Raw genomic sequence first — 22,631 nt, 5'->3', positions numbered from 1 at the left:
GCTGCGGGGACAGCGTGGAGCCGGGTGCGGAGCTGTGGAGAAGCTGCCCGGAGCGCTGTGCCCTCTGCGGGGCAGGCGCCTGAAGGGAGGGCGGGCGGCCCCGGCTATAAGCACTTGGTTTCGGCCACCGTGGTACAGATCTCTGCGTAGTTGCTTTTTAAGGAAGGGAAGAGGTGGAGATGGGTTCTTTTATTTTGTGTGCTTTCTCGGGAGAGCGGCACTAGCTACCCTCGCGTTAGGTTTTGTTTCTCTGGGAAGGGCAGAGGAGAGAGACTTCGCTCCGTGCCTGTTGCCTGTGTGTGTTCACCTTTTCTGCGGGCTGGAGAGAATGAGAGATTTGACATCTGCCCGAGGCTAATTTCAAAATGCGACTCTTGATTTGAAAGCAGTTGCACACAAAGCACCCCTGAGGAAATGCAGCAATTGATTTTCAAAGCCTTATGTCACCTTTTAGGAAAGGACATTTGACTTATAAGTAGTTTCTTGTAATACTTTACATTTAAGGTTGTAGATCCAGACGTTTTGTGTACATGGCCTTCATTTTCTAGCTTTTTATTTCTAAATCACAAAAATCAAGAAACAACGCGAGTGAAAAGCAGTAGAAGTGCAGAAGGAGGAAACAGTTGTGAGCTTCGGTTTATTGGAACTGCCTTTGCTTTAAGAATTTCACATTCTTGTAGCAACAGTACTTACTTGGAAATTGGCCTTCTTCCCAGGACAGATTTTGATTTTTCTGTTGCGTGTACTGTGACAACGCCAATGAAGTTGGATCTCAGTAGATCAATTCCATTTGATAGATTTCCACCCCCACGTCCCTTTGGAAAGAGGACTTTGGCAGTAAAAGGAAAGGGGGATGGGGATCTAGTATCCTGTTTGGCCTGTCAAAGCTTTGTTGAGCCAGGAATAATAAAGTTATGCCTTTTAGCTTGTCCAAGTTTTACCCCCCATGTGAATTTTCTCATAGGAGTTTAAATGTAGGCCAAATTGGAATAACAGTACTTTTAATTCAGCTTGCTTGTGTAGTGACATTCTTATTTCTGTATCTTTTCCTCTTCTTGTGTTTGAAATTGCTTATTTATACGTTTAGCTAATCATAAAGTGCTCACTGCATGCCAGGATTGATGGCAAGCAAGGCTCACTTCTTTTCCAGAGTTGCTCAAGAGTCACAGAAGCTGATCCACACCTTGGTTCCACTAATTACTTGAATGTAATTTGAGCAAAGTGCTATAAGAACTTAAAAGGGCTCTTTTACCCAGAGTTTGTTAGAGAAGGCTTCATATAGTCACTCTTCAAATGTGAGATTTTTACCAGGTCCATTCTAAACGCATATATCTTTAGGGTGCTCCATTATGAAGTCTGGCTGAAGGATTTAGTGTCTGGGGTTGCAATCAAAGTGAGGGCTGATGTGTTATTCATTTCAAAGTACCTAGCACTTTGCCCTTCCTGCAGAGAGCACTCAAATATTTATTGAATTGACTTGAGCAGAAAAATGATTTTGTATACCACATTATGAAATGTGGACTTCAGTGATAACAGTGCTGCTAACTTTATTTATTTATTTATTTATTTATTTGTTTATTTATTTTATGTTTTTGTGTGTGGTACCTGGGATCGAACTCTGGTCCTTTGTGCTTGCAAGGCAGGCGGCAGAACCACTGAGCTAAATTCCCAGCCCCAAGCTGCTAATTTTAAACAGGAGACTGTCATAATATTTGCATTCCAGAAAGCATAGTGAAGGTCCAGAGAGACAAAGTAGTACACTTTTACATTGTAAGGGTTTCATGCTGAAGGATTCTCCAGATGATCTGGGTTGGAATCATGTTCTCAACTCAGCAGGAAACCATTTTTTCTTAGACTCTTCATCTCCTGATGTTGGGAGAATAAAACTTGAAAATAATGCGTATTTTTTAGAATAGCGCTTTGGTAGGTAGTAAGGACTTAATTAGGTAATGATAGTTGTCATTCTAGGTGAAGGTATCCGAAGGTGATTTGGCACTTAAGGAAGTATGAAACTGCCCTAGACAGTGACTAGGTAGGATTCTGCCTTGGGCTGTGGGAGTGTATGGTTAAATTGGCTGTGAAGTCAGAACAGGGTCGAATTCTAGTTTTATTAGCCATGGAATTACTATCCTGACTGAATTTGATTTCCTAACATTTAAGAAATTGTCATAGTACCTGTTTAGTAGGGTTTGAGGATCAAGTGAAATTATGCATGTAATGCCCTTGGCACAATACTTGGTACATTCCAAGTGTTCAGTAAATGTTAGTTGTTCCTTTAGTGATGATGACATTAGTCAGCTAGTGCAGTTGGAGGCTGTGAGAAGGACTGAAAGGGGGTTCGCGTGCCCTTTCGGGTGCCCCTTCCCAATTAGGCCACTCACGCACCGAGAGGTTGGGCAGGAGATCTTTATTGTAGGGAGGTGAGCAGGAGGCAGGAACGCAGAGAGAGAGAGAGAGAGAGAGAGAGAGAGAGAGAGAGAGAAGGAAGAAGCAGAAGGAGAGAGAAGAACAAAGAAAGGAAGGTCCTTTTATCAGTTTTGGGGTGGGCTATTGCTTATTTATGAGGAGTGAGCTACTTTTAATCTATCACAGGCCAGATTGCTTTTATGGGTCCAGTCCTGCAGAAACAGGTTTCAACTTTCCTGGAACACTGTGGCCTTGGTGGGGAGGGAAACCAGAGATAAGGGCATGAGGTCATTTTAGGAGCCAAGATGTACCAGGAGAATGCAGCCTGTGAGGCAGCGTCACAGCATACTTTAACATGATCAATTCCCTAACAAGGACTAGTTAGAAAACTGATGCTAGAGATAGAGGGAAGATGCTAAGTTCTTTCCGGAACCAACTCAGTGAGGTACTATATGAATGGTTGAGATGTTTTTGATGCAGTTGTTGGGTAGATGTAACTGAGAGAAGCTAGAAAAGGATGAGAAGGGAATGATGTTCACATAAAGCCTTTGTGGGTGGGGGCAAGCTTTATAGAAGATTTAGAGGGAAAGGGAGTTTGTAGTGTAATAATGGCAGAATTGTTGACATTGAACACCAGGTAGAACTCCATATTCCTACAATCTTGTTGGCTCTGTTCTACTCTCCTTTTCCTATTACTCTCCTTTCTGAATCACCTCCATCCAAATACTTTTTGTTGTACAGATTCTTTCTGCCCTGCTTCCAGGGCCACAGTTCATTCCAGACCTACCTTTGCGTATCCAAACCTAGCAAAGTTCCTAGGGGAATAAGAAGCCTCATTTCATGTATCTCATTCTGTTTAGGAAGCAGTCTGCTGCAGAAATTATTTATGTATTATTTGAATATAGAATTGTAGTTGTAGAAGACTTGGGACAGGCCTAAATCAAACCAATTAAAGGGTCTGTGAGTTTTATAAGACAAATATCCTTTAGTTTTTCTATCGTATGTTTCTTTCTTCAGAAAGTACCAATTGATAAAAAAATCTTGTTTACAAAAGTTTTTTTTTTTTTGAGTGAGTTTAGAAAAAAAAAAAAGGCTGTAAGCCTAATAAGACATTAAGAGGGATTAAAAAAACAAAATAAAAGAAATGCTCACGATAAAATAATAACTACTAGTTACTATGCTTTTTTCTTTTTTTCATTACATTCTAAGTGCTCAATAAATATTAGTTACTTCTTTAGTGATGATGACAGTGAGCTAGTGCAATGTTGGAGGGCTTTTAACACAGGACTTTGAAGATGCTGGACAAGATTCTACTACTATATATATCTCCAGCCCAGATAGAATGATTCCAGAAAACTACGTGTCATAGATCCTTTTAGAATGTTTGCTTCCAAGAGCATAGATCTGTTTTGCTCACTGCATAATCCAAAAATACCTAAGAAAAGAAATATTAATGTTTGCATAAGTGAATGAGTTGAATTTATTGACTTTGGTATGTCTTGGCCCACAGACCTTCAAATCTTTGGAACAATAATTGGTCTCAGGGAAAACAAAAGAGAAAATTGATCTAGCTAGAAGCTTAAGTACTTCATGTACTTATAAGAAGATGTAGGAACTATAATAGAATTGATGGCTATCATGATTCAACTGTTTTAGTGCCAGATGCTATATCTATTTGTCTAATTGTCTCCTCCCCCAACATTTTACTGCCATAATTGTGGGACGTGGTAAGAAGGAATGGACTTATACAGGGTTATAGCTTGGTTTAGAAGCAAACTGGCAACAACTGCGTCATAAATTTGTCCTCTTTTGATGATTAGCAAAACTACAGGGCAGAGTCCCTGAAGTCTTGATAAGGATAGCTGGAAAGCTGAGACAGAATAGAAATGTTGTGGGCAGATAAGGTTTAAGCATAGTTTAACCTTTATCTTCCCAGCCTAAAGATTTAGGACTGAATTCTGGCAGCCAGTATTCTTCGGTGGAGAAATTAAAATGGGGAAAAATGTTTTTTTCTTAATATTAGGCTGGGTAGGTGAAATGAGAAGTAGAAACAAATGTAGAGAATAGGAAATAGCAAGCACTACACTAGAAAAGTCATTGTATATCTACTTAGAAAGTGTATTGCCTTCACATGTAAAACAAATGTTTTAAAGTTTCTTTATCGAAAGAGTGATCCTAGAGTTTTTTTTAAATGACAAAGTGCTCCAAAGTGTAAAAAGTATTTATAACCAAGTTTTGAGACCCTTTATCTTATATAAAATAATTTGTATTTGGCTATAATAAAGATTTCAAAGACTTTGTTGACTGTGTTTTATAGATAAAAGTGAGGTAGGCTTGGAAAATATTTTTATCTTCCTCCCCTACTTGGAATTTTGCTAATTTTTAGTTAAACTTAAATTTTAATTCTTGATAAGGATTCTTATTAAATGATGTAAACAATTACTGAACAAATAAATTGGAGCCTTTCACTTAAATCTTCCGTGTGTGTGTGTGTGGTGGGGGGCAGGTATTGAAGATTGAATTCAGAATCTTTGCACTGAACTACATTCTCAGCCCTTTTTATTTTTTATTGAGAGACAAAGTCTCATAAAGTAAATTGTCTAGGCTGGACTTGAATTTGCAGTCTTCCTGCTTCTGCCTCCCCAGGTGCTGGGATTACAGGCGTGTGCCACCACACCTTGCTTAAATATTTCAGTATTTTCGCAACTGTCAGTTTTCCTCTACATAATTTTGCTCCAGTATTGCTTTTCTGTTTAATTAATTCAACATATACCTAAGCATACATCATGTGATCAACATTGTGTGAAACCCAAAAGATAGTCTCTGTCCTCGGAGAACTTAAAATCTTCAAAGACATTTAGTCTTAGATTTAATCATTCAAAGCAGGGCAACTAATAACCTTGCCTATTAGTTCCTTGTCTCCTCAACTCTGGTGACATTCACTTCAACTGTATTAACATTCATTTGGTACTTTGTCACTTCCCGTAATTTTCCTGTTACGCTCTAATATATCTGTAAATTTCTATATCCTGTTCTCAACCGATCCTTCCAGCTCTTTCACATCAACACTTTATGGTAGAGTGGTCTTCATTGTCAGAGTTTGCCAGACCCTTTGTTCTATTCCACTTCCCCTTCTCTGTTGCATTAATTTCTATTAGACTTGCAGTCTTCCCTATTTGGTTTGGAACCTCTCATTAAGCATCTTGTAAACGCTATTACTGGCACCTGCCTTGAACTTGGTCTTTTGCTGGACCCACCAGATAACAGCCCTGTTTCTTCAGATTTACCCTGCTTCTTAACCTGGGTTGCATTTTAGCAGGGCATGAAATTGTCTCTCAGCTCCTTCCTCATTTCCCTCACTCAGTTTGGCAGCTATTCAGTGCTCTGACACTGATCTGGAGGGTAGGGTGTAAGACACTGGGGGAGGGTGGTAAGACAGGCATTCATCAGATAATAAGCACACATCACAGTTCTAAACTGTCATAAATGATTTGAAGAGATTGAATAGGATTGTGCTGTCCAGCACTGTGGTTAGTAGCCACATGTGGCTATGAGATTTTGAAATGTGGCTACTCCTCACTGGAGAAATACAATAAGTATACAATACATGTCAGATTTTGAAGACTTACTAGCAAAAAACCCATGAAAATCTCATTAATACATTTTTATATTGATTATATATTGGTAACATTTTAGATTTATTTTAATAAAATACTTTAATTCATTATTTCTCTCAAAAACATGGCTACCAGGACATTTAAAGTGACATGTGTGGCTCACATTGATATTTCAGTTGAAAAGCACTAGCATAGGATGTCATCTGTGGTTGTGGTAAGGCTCACTAACCTTGTCTCTGAGGAGGGGGGTGTCGCTGAAGCCTTCTCTTAGGAAGTTGTCTTTGAAGGGATGTGTGAAAGAGTGGGTTTTGGCACAGGTAAACCTCCCCTAGAGGAAGCATTTCAAGGTCAGTGGTACTTTGAGAGAGGGGAGAAAATGAGTACTAGAAAGCTCGGAGAATGGCAGGGGATGGGGCCAGGAAAACAGGCAGGACCCAATCATGTAAACCTTTTTGGTCCTGATGGTGATTTTGTTCTTAAGTTGTACATTGGTCCATACCTTCATCTATCACTAGCTTTTATTTAACTGTCACCTCTTCTGTAGTCTGCAAATGATCTAGTGACTTCATGGAGAAAAATCGAGGTGATCTGTGATTGCTTTGTTTTTTTTGTCTCTTCTCTCCCCAATTTCTCTAAGGGAGTCTTGGGTCTGTTGAAAGGACTCTTAACATGGCTCTCAGTCCCATCCTTTCAAATCTGAGGAGAAGTTTCATGGATTAACTTCCCTGTTCTGTATTCAGTTTCTTTTGCTTGACTCTCTTTTTTTCCCCCACTAGCTTGTAAATATGCTCCAGTCTTAATTTTATGAAAGAAGCAGCTCCATTAACTCCACATTTCCCTCTAGTTACTATTCTTATTATATAACAAGCTTTAAAAATTTTAAAAATATTTTATTTTTGTTTTTATTAGTACATCTTTGCAGTACATAATGATTACATTCGTCGTGAAGAGCTGGTACATGTACATAACACATCTTAATTCTTTTTATATCCTCTTCCCTTTCCTTCCTTCCCAGTTGCATTTTCTTTATTGCCCCATCCTTATTTCCTCTTCCCTCCATCTCTCTTTTCCTATTATTTTTTAATTGCTCTTTATATTTTGGGTTTCCCATATAAAAGAAACCATGTGAGTCTGATTTATTTCACTTAACATCATATGGTCTCAAAGTACATTCATTATTGTACATATGACTCAAGTTTATCCTTCTTTATGACAGAGCAGTACTCCACTGTATAAACAAATCACATTTTTAAAATCCTTTGATCAGTTAATGGACCTATAGATTGTTTCCAAGATTTAATTATTGTGATTTATAGTGCCATAAATATGAGTATACATGTGTCGCTGTAATATGATGATTAAGTCTTCTGGGAAGATACCTAGGAGGGGAATAGCTGGATTGAATGGAGTTTCTTGTTTTAGTTTTTTCAAGAATCTCCAGGCTGATTTTCGTAATAGTTGTAATAGTTTATATTCCCACCAAGAATACACAAGCGCCCCCCCCGCCAGCCTCGCCAGCATTTGTTGCTATCTGATTTCTTGATAATAACCAATTTTCTGGAGTTAGATGAAAACTCAGTTGTTTTAATTTTCATTTCTCTGGTGGCTAAAGATGTTAAACATTTTGTTTATTGGCCATTTATATTTCTTATTCTTAGATATGTGTGTTCATTTCAGTTTCCTCCTTTTGATGGGGTATGTTATTGGGGGGTCTAATTTTTTTGAGTTTTTAATATATTTTAGATATTAGTCCTATGTCCAAGGAATAGCTGGAAAAAGATTTTTCCTATTCTGTAAGTTTTCTCTTCACTCTTTTGGTTGTTTTCTTGGCTGTGCAGAAGCTTTTCAATTGAATATGATCCTATTTATTCATTATTGATGCTATTTCTTGTCCCATTGGGGTTCTGTTTAGAAAATCTTTCCTACACCTATATTTTCAAGAATTTTACCCATTTTATCTTCCAGCAGATAAAATGTTTCTGTTTTAACATTTAGATCATTGATCTATTTTGGTTTTAGTTTAGTGCATGTGTTAATTGGTCTACATTCAATCTTCTGCATGTGGATAACCAGTTTTCCCATTCAGCACCATTTGTTAAAGAGGCTATCATTTCTCTAGTTTTTGCCTGTTTGTTAAAGATCAGATAACTTAATGCACTTGGAGTTGTTTCTGCATCCTCTATTCTATTACATTGATCCACTTGCCTTTTTTTTCCCCCCAATACCATGAGTTTTATATATTATAGGTTGAAGTCCAGGGTGGTGATGCCTCCTGTTTTGCTGTTATTGCCAGGATTGCTTTAGCTATTCTAGGTCTCTTCTGGTTGCATATGAATTTAGAATTGTTTTCTCTAGTTCTGTGAGGGATGCTATTGGTATTTTGATTGAGATTCATTAAATCCATGTATCAGTTTTGGAAGGATAGCTATTTGGAGTATATTGATTCTGCCTATCCAGGAACAGGAGATATTTTTCATTTTCTAATATCCTCTTTCTATCTCCTTTTTCAGAACACTGTGGTTTTCATTGTAGAGGTCTTTCACTTCCTTGGTTGGGTTAATTCCTAGGTATTTAATTTTTCTTGATGCTATTGTGAAAGGTGTTATTTCCCTAATGTCTGTGTTGGTGAGTTTGTCATTTGTGTACAGGAATGCTACTGATTTTTGTGTGATGACTTTGTATCCTGCTATGATACTGAATTGGGTTAATTCTAGGAGTCTTTTAGTGGAATTTTTTGGATCTTCTATGTAGAGGATCGTATCTCTGCAAATAGTGATAATTTGACTACTACTTTTCCTATACACATCCCTTTTATTTCTTTCTCTTGCCTAATTGCTCTGGCTAATGTTTTGAGAACTATGTGTTTTTGAGAATAGTAGTGGTGATAATGGACATCCTTGTGTAACTCCTGACTTTAGAGGAAAGCTTTCAACTTCTCCCCATTTAATATGTGGTTGGCCATTGGTTTTTTTATAAGTAGCTTTTATCAGATTGAGATAAAGTCTTTCTATACCTGTTTTCTTCAGGGTTTTTATCTTGAAAGGAAGTGGGATTCTGTCAAAGGCTTTTTGTGTCAATTGAATTGATCCAATGATTTTTGTCCTTGCCTCTGTTTAGCTGGTGTATTACATTTATTTTTTTGCATATGTCAAACCATCACTGACTGCCGTGCTGGGATGAATCCTACTTGGTTTTCTGGCTTTAGAATAAAGTAATCAATTTAGAAAACTTAGTTTGACGGAAATCAAACTTGGGGCCTTGTGCTTGTGAGGCAAGTAATGGAACCGCTGAGTGAAATCCCCAGCCTACTTGGTTTTGATACGACCTTTTTAATGATTTGTTGCATTGTATTCACCAGTATCTTTTTGAGGATTTTTGCATCAATGTTCATTAAAGAGATTGGCTTATAGTTCTCTTTTTTGGTTGAGTCTTTTGCTGGTTTTGGAAATAGAGTAATGCTAGCTCCCAGTAATGATTTTGAGAGTACTCCTTCCCTTTCAAATCCATGAGTTTGAAGACAACTGATATTAGATCATCCCTGAAGTTCTTGTAGAATTGGAGAGTGAATCCATCAGTACCTGGGCTTTTATTAGTTGGTAGTTTTTGTTGTTGTTGTTGTTATTTCTTTAATCTCATTGCCTGATACTGGATTATTCAAGGTTTTTATTGTTTTAGTTTAGCTTTGGTAGTTCATATGTATCTAAGAATCTATGCATTTCTTCTGAATTCTGCACTTTATTGGAGTACATAATCCCAAAATAGTTACTGATGATCGTTTGTATTTCAGCAGAATCTGTTGTGATTTTACCTATTCATTTCTAATATCATTGATGTTGGTCTTTCCTTTTTTAGTAAGATTGGCTAAGGCAGTGGTGGTGAACCAATGGCACATGTGCTACAGTAGGCTGTTTGTTATTATTGAACACTTTAAAAGATTTGAAGTCACTGCTTTGTCTGTTTTGTTTCAAAGCAGCCACTCTTCAGTTTATTGATTCTTTGTATTTTTTTTTAATCCCAAATTCATTAATTTCTGCTCTGATCTTTATTATTTCCTTCCTTGTACTAGCTTTGGGTTTGGTTTATTTTTGTTTTGCCACGATCTTGAAGTGTATCAGTAGGTTATTTATTTGTGTTTACTCTGTTTTTCTAATGTAGGCATTTCCAAATGTAAACATCTCTCTTAGGGCTGCTTTCATTGAGTACCATAGATTCCAATATGCTGTACTGACATTATCATTTCATTCTAGAAACTAATTTCTTCCTTGATTCCTTCTATAAACCATTGTTTATTGAAGAAGATATAGTTTCATTTCCATGTGTTTGCATAATTTATGTGGTTTCTTTTGCCATTGATTTCTAGTTTCATTGCACTATTATCTATCTGTTAATATGCATGGGATAATTTTGATCTTTTGCATTTATTTAAGCATTTTTTAAAATGGGCTAGCATGTGTTCTATTTTAAAGAAAGTCCTATGTGCTGCCCAGAAAAATTTGTATTCTGTTGTTTTGGGAACACTGTAGATATCTGTTAAGTTCATTTATTTCGAGGTTTGGTTCAACTCTAATATATCTGTTGATTTTGTATCTAGTTGATCTGTCTCTTTGTGACAGTGGGATATTGAGGTTCACCATTATAATTGTGTTGGTGTTTATCTGATTTTTTATGTCCCATTGTGTTTTATGAACTTGGGTATGTCTGTATTTGATGCATATATTTTTATAATTGTTTACTCTTCTGTTGAATTGTTCCTTTAATCAATATGTAGTGATTTTCTTTGCCTCTTCTGATCAGTTTTGGCTTGAAATTTACTTTGTCTGAAGTTAGAATAGCTACTCCTGCTTGTCTGGATTCCTGTTGATCAAATACTGGTTTGGTAGTCATGAACAGCTCTTTGACATGCTCTTTTTCATGGAAATATCTTATTTCTTCATCAGTTGTGAGAGAAAGCTTTACAGGATATATAAGTCTTGGTTGGAAGTTGTTGTCTTTTAGGGCTTGAAACATGTCACTGTAAGCTGCCCTGGCCTTTAAGGTTTGTGTTGAAAAGTCTGCTATAATTCTAATGGGTTTACCTTTGTAAGTGATTCATTGCTTCTCTCTAACAACTTTTAAAGATTCTGTCCCTATGGTGGACTTGTACTATTTTGACTATGATGTGACATGGAAAGATTCTTTTTTGATTATGGCTATTTGGGTATATATAGGCCTTACATATCTGTATGTTGAATTCTTTCCCAATATGTGAAAAGTTTTCTGCTACTGTTTCTGTAAACAGTTTTTTTATGCCCTTTGTGCTGTCTTCTGATTTTTTTATTATTCCATTTAATCTTAGATTAGGCATATTTGTGTCATCTAGCGGCTGTTGGATCCATTTTTAATGTTCTTTTTTTTTTAAGGTATCTCTGAATAATTGGTCATTGAAAGCATCCTGTCTTCCAAATCTAATAATCTATCTGCACATTGATCATTTCTGCTTCCCATACTTTTAATATAATTTTTAATCTCCTGGATTTTTGCTTGGAGCCTTTTTATGGACTCTTAATTCTTGATTAAATTGGTAATTCTTGTTTAGCTGAGCTGTCTTTTTATTCATGTTTTCTGTAATCTCTCTGATAGTTTTATTAAGTATCTGATTGGGTATATTTTCTGTGAGCCTGCTGAGCACCTCATTGATCTGTTTTTAAATCTCCTTTGTTAGCTTTTCAAATAATTTGGTTGTGTAGCTATTGCTTTTCTTCCCCGCAATAACCCATGGATTGACTTTGGAGGAGTTGGGAGTTTGAGGAGGCATTTTGTTGCTTTGTGTTCTCATGCTTCCATTGTTTTTTATTGTTTGTTTTGTTTTGTGCCTAGGTATGTGGTCATTTTTAATGGAAAGACTGTGTTACTTGTTTGGAAACTTGTGTCTGCTTTTCAGTGATGCAATAAGCATGGCTAACTATAGCCCTTTGCCTCTGTCCCAAGGTCTAGCTACCTCTGTTAATATTGGGGGGGGGGGCTTGCACTGTAATTGGCCGAGCAACTGTTTCTACAGGAATGGACTGCAGTATTATTAAATGTCATAAAGGTAATTTGGGTATTGCCATACAGAGAAAACCCATTAATAACAACTGTGCAAACCTGGCGATATCAAGTAAATCAGCAGCAGTAACACCATCCAAGACAAACTGAATATTGACATACCCTAAGAACCAATAACATAATACCCTTAACCTTAAAAAAGATGACCTATAATTATAGTAAAAGTCATACATTGACATACAACAAATATCTACTGAATGGAATAACTGTATACCTCCACTAATGATAGAAAAAAATTCAACAATGGTAACAGAATTAATTATCTATAAAGATTTGTAAAGCTTAATGGTTATATTATTAAAGATTTAGGAGGTTATTCGAGAATGAGAGAATACAAAAAGAAAACTTTGAAATATTAAACAATGGGAGATGAGGAGAGAAAAGTGAAACAAAGGAGCCTATTATAGAGTAGAAGAATATTTATAAAATAGATAAAGGTAAACAGAAAAAGCCAATGAGAAATAGAAGATGAAAAAAAGAGAAAAGAAATACTATGGAGGAAAAAAATAGAGAAAATTAACAAGAAAATTAGAAGGAAAAGTATGGCAAAGGAGAAAGAAAAAGAAAATGAGTTCAAAAACAGTAAAAAAATGTTTTTCTCAGTATTTTTGAATGAATGGTTGTCTTCTAAAATCTGCAGTTTTGGAGTACAGCAAGTCTGTTTTCCCCACTTAGCCTTACGGTCAATGGATTTTTGAGGTATACTCCCTATTCCATAGGTCCCTCTCTTTTCCCCAGGCTGTGGCAGTGCCTGTGCCCAGCCAAACATGTCCTTGCTCATTTGGTAGATAGAGAAGGCATGTGGACCTATTGTCTGTGGTAGGTATAGGAAGCTGGGCAAGGGTTCAAGTACTTAGTGCTAGCAGGCACCTTCAGACCCAACTGTTTTTGAGCATAACTCAAGCTAGGCCTGGCTTCTTACCATGGAGGATGAGGTCTGTGTCCATCTCAGCCTGAGTTTAAACTTAACAGAGGATTTCTTACCCCCAGGTACTTCCCGTGACTGCCTCTCATCCAGTTACTGGAAGGATAACACTGAAGTAAAGTTGTTTTTTAGTTGTTCAGACTCCCAGATTGATCGATTTGATTGATTGATTTTTTATTGGTACATTTTAGGTATACAGTACAGTTACATTCATCATTGGGATCTTGTACCTTTACATGACATATCTTGGTTCTTATTTTATCCCCATTCCCCTAGCCTCTCTTCATCCCTTCCACCCTTCCCTATTTACAAAGACTTTGTTTCCATTTTTTTACTTTTCTCTTATTTTTTTCTTTTCCCTTCCTACCTTTCCCCTGTCCCTCCCACTTCCCCTACTCCTTTAGACCTTTTCTTCCTATTACACAATATCAATTATACATTTTGATCCTTATTTACACTTTTAGTTTATCACACCAGAGAAACTATATGGTATTTAAACATGTGTCCTATTAATTTCACTTAACATTATGTCCTCAGTGTGCCTCCATTTAGCTATAACGATGTCTCTAGTTTCTTGTTCTTTATGGCTGACTAGTACTCTATTTTATATATTAAAAAAAACTCCACATCTTTATCCAGTCCCCAGTTGATGTGTAACTGGGCTGTTTCCAATTTTTAGCTGTTACAAACTGTGCAACTATAAACCTGGATGAGCATATATGACTGTGGTATGATTCTTTTAATTCTTTTGAGAAGATACCCAGCAGGAGAATAGCTGGGTCAAATGGGACTTCTAATCCTAGTTGTTTGTGGTATCTCCATATTGATTTCCACAGTGATTGCACCAGCCTGCATTCCCATCAACAATGGAGAAGGGCTCCTTTCTCTGCACACCCCCACCAGCATTTGTTATTGATTAATTTCTTGATAGCAGCTATTCTTTCCTGGGGTGAGGTGGAATCTCAGTGTGTTGTTTTCACTGCCTCTCTTGAATGATGAGTGATGTGGAACATTTTTTCATATATTTATTTGCTGCTTTTACGTCTTTGTCTGAGAAATCAGACTTCCAGATTTAAATAACGAAACTCTTCCCAAAATGGTACCTGATCAAGTACTCCCTGGCAATATTGGTGGGTTCTAGCTCTTGAGTCCCCCTCCAGCTGTTTTCCTGCTGTGTGAAAAGAGTCCCCTCAGAGCAAAACCCCTCACTGTTTTGGCAGTTTGCACAAGTTGTGGGCTTCACTGCTGTTGCTCCCTGGATCCCATACCTGAGTGCTTACTTTGAGTGCTTACCTTGCTTCTGGGGAACCCATTTCTCTTCCCTGAGCCTCAAGATCCAAGCAGAGTCTAGATTGTTTTCTTCTAAACTGCATTGTGGACTGTCCTTTTTAAAATGAATTTATTCACTTTCTTATTGAGTCATTGGAGTTCTTTATGCATTCCAGATATTACCCCTTATCAGATACATGATTTGTAAATATTTTCTCCCATTCTATCACTGCCTTTTACCCTGTTGACTAGGTCTTGCATGTGGAGTTTGATGCTGTCTTTGTTTTAGCTTGTGATCATATCTAAGAAATCCTCAAACCCAAGATCATAAAAGTTTTCCCATCTTCTGGAAATTGTATAGTTTGTGTTTTTTATTATGAGTCAATCTTGGTAAGATAAAGATTCAAACAAAATATGTTTCTGAAGTCTTATGGAAACTAAAGGGAAAGTTATGAAATAAATGGAATACTTTTAATGAGCAGGCAGCTGATGTCACTAATTGGGTTAAGACACAGCTCTCAAACAGTGTTTCATTATTCTATTGTGAATTTCTCTGTCTCTTTTGTTTCTTATTTGTGAGGTACAATATAGAAACAATCAATAGTCTAGGTTTAGCAGACACTAAAATAAAATTAGTGAGAAAAAGCCAGGGATCAGAGTATGTTTGGTTGCATCTTGTGCTTCTTTTATTAAGTATGTATGCCTCTGATCAGTGGTTCCTATGCCTCCTTTTAAAACCATTCGGTGGGTTCTATTTAATAGATTTCAAATGTATGCGTAGCAAAAGTACCCCTCGCAATTAGTTTCTATATGAAATATTTATTAACTCCATTCATTTCTCTAATTTTAGGCTTTATGCTTTCACTATAGATGAGAAACATTAATTGATACTTTCAGTAGACTCATTTCAAATTTTGTTAAACAGAGACAATACTTTTGAGATTCTGGCCTATCCTTTTCCCAGGTTTGTGGAGTACATATATCAGCACATTTAAATGACTTTTCTGCCTTTAATGGAATATAATAGCATTCTGGAAGCTTTCAAGATTATTTGGTGAATATGAGTTTATTAATAGTTGGGAGCTATTTATAGAGAAGATTTTAAAATTTTTAATGAATCTATAATATGAATATAGGATGGTGTTACAGTTCTGATATGGTTTGATGTATCATCCAAGAGTTCATGTGTTGGAAGCATGGTCCTAATATAGTAATGCTATGAGAACTGCTGAGACCTTTAAGAGGTGGGGCTTAATGGAAGGTCCTTAGGTCAGTTGGAGGCAAGCCTTTGAAAAGGAATGCTCCTCTCCTGGAGTGAGTTCTCTAGACACCAAGTTCACATAAAGCCTGAGCTTGATCATTGAATAGCCTCTCTGGCTTTCTGTTTTCAAGATATGACTCTCTTTCATGTGAACCTGCCATCCACAGTGAGGTCCTCACTAGAGCCAAGCCACTGCTGGCACCATGCACTTGAATCTCTAGGATCCTTCATGTATAAAAGTAGCATACCTTATTTATTTTATTATAGCAACAAAAGGTGTACTAAATATAGTGGTAAAATCAAAATTCTTTTAAACACCACAGTTAACTTTCAACTAATGTTTATTAACTTTTTTCCTTAAATGTTAACTTGTTATAAAGTTCCTCATTATAATTTTAGTCTTCTAAACATGGGAAAGTACCCACAGTTTATTTCTCTTTGGTTTGGATTCACCTGACGTACTAAAAGCTTATGCTGGTGGAAAGCAAACTAGACCATTAAGTAGTAGTTAAATTACTTACTCATGATACAGTGATAAGATTTAAGCATAGAAAGTCTTATGGCAAAGTCAGACAAAATTTTATTATACATTGTAGATAAAGAATAGTCAGAAATGAAAATGGATTTCATGCTTGTGCAGGTCCTAAGATAGCCAAGTACTTGATTATATATCTTCTTTTTAGGTCACTGGGAATTTATTGAATGCCTTTTTTGTGCCAAGAACTGGCAGGGATTTAGTTATAAGTGGGAACCTTGTTGTGGAGTTTATATGCTGGGGGGTAAGAGTATATTATTATAAACATAAATAAAATGTAAGCAAATTAATGAAAAAAATAATGAAAAATTTTGGGAAGAAAATGAGATGATGTGTTTATATCTGAACAGGTTAGATCTGAGCAGTCTGCTACGATAGATGGAAATTTACAGATGGTCTCCACATTTGCTTTCAGCTAATGTTAGTTTGTCCTCTTCCCAACAAAACTTTTAACCAGTTTGCCAACAAGAATACAGAGCTAGAGATTGAACCCAGGGCCAATTGCATGCTAGGCAAGGGTTCTTTTACCTAGCTACATCCCCAGCACAACAGGTGTCATCTTACCCTTCCACACCCTTTCCTGGAGATTTCCCACTCAGTGAAATGGCTAAAGAGCCAAAATGGGAAGGGATTAAAAGGAGAAGCAAGACATCTGGGAAAAATCTTTTCTCAGATAATTTGGTTTTTTTCATGAAGCTGGGTGTTTGTTTAGTTTGTGTAAACTGAGTTTGATTCTGTGTCTCAGGAGTACTTTACATTACTATATTCTGAATTAAGAAAAATAGAACACTACCAGTTATTATGAGAAAGAAAATAATTTTGTCAGTTTGGAATTTATGGTTTCATTTTGAATTTTTTCACATCTTAACTCATCTGTGTCATAAAAACTCTTTAATTTGTAACTTACTAGACAGTATTTGCAATTGATGTGTAAGACTTTTGCACCTTGCTTTCTTTGGTACATAAAAATTTGGGAATGTGAACCATGACTCATCAGCTGACGTACTAGTACATTTTTAGAAACAAACAATGCAGTAGTAGATTTCCCTTAAGCAGCAGTGGTGGAAGTAAATATAAGAAAGCAGAAATTTCTCTACATCTGTGCTAGTGTGATTACAGCTGTCTTTTGAATGACTCCCAGTAAAGTTACAGCAATGGATATTTCAATGATTTTGAATAGAACCGGTGTAAACTTTGTGCTTCTTGCAGAAGATTCCTAAATGCAAGCCGAAACTGCATTTATTCTGTTTTTATGTGTAGGAAGTAACTTTGCAAATACATACAATATTTAAGCTTGTGGTTTACTTATTTATCTTTGTAACACATAGGAAGCAATGAAGAACAGATATTGTCTTGGGCATACTGCTGCTTTTAGTAGTTCTTAAAATTGTTCTTATTTTTAATGTAGATATCCTGTTTGTTTTCTTTTTATTTTCAATCATGGGTACAAGAACCAAGTTCAACTGCTTTCTACTTCCTGCTTTTCTTTGTTTCCTTTTATGCATGCTTTCTTGTTCCTGCCATAGTATATTTCTACTCAAATAAAAAACAGTCAGTACATATGGAAACTTAATAAAAAACCAAGCCTCATGCCTACCCATTGACCTCAGCCACCCTGTTCTCCTTCATTTTTTTATATCTGGTAGTCATATTTTGTGTATAAAATCTCATGTGTATATATTGGTATATAGATTTTTTTTCCCTGCTCCCCCACATATAGATTTTAAAGCACATATTCTGTATTTTTATTTAAATTAGTTCAAATTTTGTTTCAATTTCCTAGTCATTTTAGAAATTAGGTTGGTCACTTGAATTTCCTAATCTCATCTAAATTATATTACTTTTAAAAAGTATTATGTCATGCAAATGTTGCTGTGAATTTTCTCTGTTAGATATCATGGACAAAATGATTATTTGAAATGGAAACAAAGTCTGTAAATAGGGAGGGATGGAGGGGTTGAAGGAGGGTAGGGGAATGGGGAAAAAAATAAGAACCAAGATAGATTATGTATGTAAAGGTACAAATTTCCAGTGATGAATGTCATTATACACCTCAAATGTACCACTAAAATTAATAAAACAACAAAAAATATTATTTGGACTTTTTTCTTTTATAAATTATGAACTTGTTTACTTATTTTTAATTTTGATTTTTTTTTTAAGATAGTCTTGCTGTATAGTACAGGCTGGCCTTAAACTTGTGGCAGTCCTCCTGCCTCTCAACATCCCATAGTACTGGGGTTACAGTCATGAAATACTGAATATAATTAACATTAATTTAATCATCTTTCTGATAACTCAGAAGAGAATGAGACTTTAATATGTTCCTTTGACCTAGCAAATAAAATGCATCCATGGAAGAATACTCTTAAGTTCTACTAAAGGCTTGGTTACTAGGGAATATTGTAGTATGAATGGTACTAAATTAAAAGTTACTTGCTTAGCACTGGTACTTGCCAACTGAAAATGCCTTGGTGCATTTTACAATGTTCATCAATTCTGCATATTGTAATATCAATATTAATGTTTGTGATAGGCATTTAGAACTGTTGAGTGCATCTGTTCATATAAGAAGGGGAGGGAAAATTTCTGTGAATTCAATTAGAATAAGACGTCCAATCTGAAGGGGGAAAAGGTAAATTGTCAGCGACTTATGAGTATCACCGTAGAAGCCTTTGACATTTTCAGTTTTATATTGCCTTACTTTCCCTTGTGAAATGTAAGTGCATAGAATTGTACAACTGGTATAGTGGTCATTATATTAATAATTATAGTAATGACCATTTACATGACTACTTTGTAGCTGTCACTCAGCTAGGAGCTATAAGTTTTGTTTAGCAGTTAATTGTCACAACAGTTCTATGTTTTATTTAAGAACTTCTGGTAGCTGGGAGTGGTGGGTGTGGTGGCGCATGCCTGTAAACCCAGCACTCAGGAGGCTGAGGTAGGAGGACCACTGTGAGTTCAAGACCAGCCTGGGCTACATGGTGATTTCCAGGTCAGTCTCAACTATATAGTGAGAACCTATCTCAACAAAACCAAAAAAAAACAAAACAAAACAAAACAAAAAAACAAAAACATACACACACACATAACTTCTGGACAAAGTAAAATAGTTACCTATAATTGGAAACTAGAGCTATTAAAGACACTTTGCTCTTTACTGTTGGGCTTTTATAAAAATTAAATTTTGATAAAATCTGAATTGTTTTTCTCTTGCTGAAAAGGGCTTCAAAGATCATTTTAGTTTAACCCATCCATATATTTGGCCACTGAAGAGTAGGTTCCAAGTGTAAGACTGTAGTTGTGATTTTCTAGAAGAAACTGAGTGGGAGTGTTTAATTATAATGCAGTCAAATGGTTTTATAGAAACTTTGGTTTCATTTGTAAAGTCTGAAAGGGAAAACTTGCCATGTCTATCACTGCCTGCCTGCCTGCCTGTCTGCCTGCTGTCTCTTTCTATTAAATCTAAAGAAACAGGTCTGTTCTTCACTTACTGCTTCAGGTTAAATGTTGAGATTTGGTTGGTGGTCTTCAGTTGAAGTGATAAAATGTTTGTGAGATTAAGGAAGTTGTAGAGAATTGATTCTTTGAAAGACTAACACCCGAAAACGTATGCATCCATGGACTACTAAGAGTGGACTGTCAGTAAGGATTCTAATTGTAGTTTTATCAGACCCTTCTTGTAATAATATCTATTGATTTGTGTACCTGTGGTTCTGTGTTACTTACTTTGTATGGTGTTGTTGAAAAAGCAGTGTTTTCCCCCCATTAATTCCCTGAAAAATGGCAGTATAGACTAAGCATAAGAAGTTGCAACAAAAAAGACTTAACAGCTGAACCATTCTTTGTATCAACCCTTTGAGCCATAGGTTTTCTTTTTCTTTTTTGAAGGGTAATTTGTGGAAAAATAGAATTTTTCATTATATTATAAAAATAGTTAAATGATAAAAGTTGGTAATATCTCTTGGTAGGATATTTATAGATGATTCTTCTAAAGAACTCTGTGAGATTGTTTTGTTATAATGTACTTGTAGACAAGGAATGAAAAATGTGTAATTCCTTTTACTAAGTATATACAGTCTCTTTGTCCCTAGTTTGTTTTTGCTTCTCCTTATTAGTAGTGGATAGCCTTTTAAATCTACAGTAGAATTAGGATTAGTGAAATTTATGATGCTCTTTATAGTCAAAGGACTTCTACTAATCCCTCATTAACCTCTATTTCTTATGCTTCACCATCCTGGAAGGTGCCTCAGCTTATACAATAAAGCTGTTACTTAGATACTTATCCTTTGTTTTTGCATTATGTGCATACATGCCTTTTGTAGTCAGAATAAGAAATAAAAGGCAAAGAGCCCAAGGTTGAAAAAATTTATTTATTTTACAGAACACACATAGGTTTGGGTCACCCTGGTAGCATGATCATTAGTAGGGAGCATCGCACTGTGTACTGCTGATCCTCTACCTGCTTGCAGCTTTGCAGCTTGCCTGCTACCCTTGTCTGAGAGCATATCATAGCACCGCACGGAAAGTATGTGGTAATTGGGCACTGGGCGTTTTTTACATAAATACATTTTTTTTAAGTAAGGGAAACTTTTCAGAAAATGTTACAAAAACAAATTGGTGTTTTTGTGGAATAATACTAATAAGGTGTATGTGTTAAAATTCCAGTTGGATATCTACTTTGGTGCAGAATAATATATCAATTGTAGCCATTTTTCTTTACTAAATTAAAATTTACTATTGTAAAGTAAAGGTAGAAGAACAGTAGGCTAGTCAGGTATTTTTTACAACTTCGTGCCCCATTGTTGGTATTTGTGTAGAAAAATTTAAAAATAGCTGTTAGGAACTGGCTTTCTCTTGTCCTGTTATGGACAGGTAACCTCATAAAAAGAGAGATTTCACCATAAAGCTGTGTACCTAGCAAAGCACTGCTAGTGGTTTTTGTAGCCTGCTACTGTTACTATTTCTTTGTCATCTGCAGATGGCAGTTTACTAATTTGAAAAATCACCTGCTGACTGCTATAATGGTATCAATTACATAAGCATACTCTAATGAAAATGGCCATAATATAGCCATGAGTGATTTGCTCTTATTTCTAGGACAGTCTTGCTGCTTTTATGAGCTGATTCAGAATGCACTGTTGTACCAAGACATATTTTTGTTTTTAAGGGTAGCATTAGGTGCTATTCTTATTTCCCCCAAATTTAACTAAAAGACATTAACTTTCAATTCTAAGAATTATGTTGGAAAATTCTTTGAATATAGAAAACAAGAATTAAAAGGAGACAGTGTTCTGTTTAACAGTTGTCTTTCAATTCATATTGTGGATCTAAATTATGGATTAAATGAGCCTTAAGTTGCTGATGATGTTAAGTAGTAAGTTGACAGAAAGAAAACTTATTTTAATGCCAGTTTCCTAAGTAACAGTGCTGATATTTGACAGCATAATTGTTTCATGATATGTTAAATGAAAGTAGTTTCAATCATGTGACTTCTAGAAAGTGAAAGAAGTTTATATAAAAACTATAAAAATTTATAAAATTATAGTTTAATATTGTTTTATGTAACTCATTCTTGTGCTTTATAATCTTCTTACAAATAGATTCAATTTAAAAGTAATCAAAATGTTAATTGATCATCTACAATAGAATGGCTAACATTTATGGCTGACAACATTCTTGCTGGGAATATAAAACGGTATGACCACTTTCGGCAGTTGCATATGAAGCTAAGCATATACTTACCCTGTTTGTCAAACCTTCCACTTCTAAGTGCTTACTCAAGAGAAATGAAAACACGTTCATAGAAGCTCTTGTTTATAATCACCAAAAATGGAAACAATTACTAATACATAAACCACATAGATGAATCTCAGAATTAAGCCACCTAAAAGAAGCATCACCCAAAAGAGTACATAGTACTTTATGTTCCCATTAGATAAAACTCATCTGTGATGAAAAAAATTTCAGAGGAGTGGTGATAGGAGTAGGGATGATAGGAGTAGAGGTGATAGAAGTAGGCATTGACTAGGAGGGGAAATGAAGGAACCTTTGGGAGTAATGATTCTATCCTGTATCTTAATAGTGATTTGTGTCACATAGATACATGCATTTGTCATATTTAGAAGTCTGTTGGCTTCTACAATTTACTTTGAAGGTGCATGAAAAGATTGGAAAGGATGGGTAGATATATGCTAAAACAAGTACAGTAAAACATCAGTGGTAGACTCATAAGATACAGATGTTAACTGTAAAGAAACTGAACTTTGCTGTGTGCTTGAAATTTTTCATGTTTGGAAAATAATAATGGATGTTAAAGATCTGTACATGAAGGATGTATTGTTTTATAAACTTTGTCTCTTTGCTTCACTGTCATTTATCCTGATTTCATATATGAACTTATGCCTGAGGTTTTTTGCAAATATATCTCCATTGCTAATTATACTTAAAGAGCTATATTATAGTACAGAGAAACATTTTAGCTTATCAGTACAATTGTCTTTCTTTTTTTTGTTGTTCTTTGTTGTTTTT

At 35.8% G+C, this 22,631-nt stretch overlaps 1 protein-coding gene across 1 annotated transcript in view; it reads left to right on the top strand.

The window, feature by feature from the left end:
• Positions 1 to 22,631, top strand: part of Lnx2 (ligand of numb-protein X 2) — a 93,321-nt gene that overhangs the window by 476 nt on the left and 70,214 nt on the right. The gene's annotated exons all lie outside the window — the stretch shown is intronic.

The sequence above is a fragment of the Fukomys damarensis genome, unplaced genomic scaffold, assembly GCF_012274545.1.
Source record: "Fukomys damarensis isolate Sample0158 unplaced genomic scaffold, DMR_v1.0_HiC HiC_scaffold_38, whole genome shotgun sequence".
Lineage (NCBI taxonomy): Eukaryota > Metazoa > Chordata > Mammalia > Rodentia > Bathyergidae > Fukomys > Fukomys damarensis.
The sequence above is the reverse complement of the archived record's forward strand: the minus strand, read 5'-3'. Positions and strand labels throughout refer to the sequence as shown.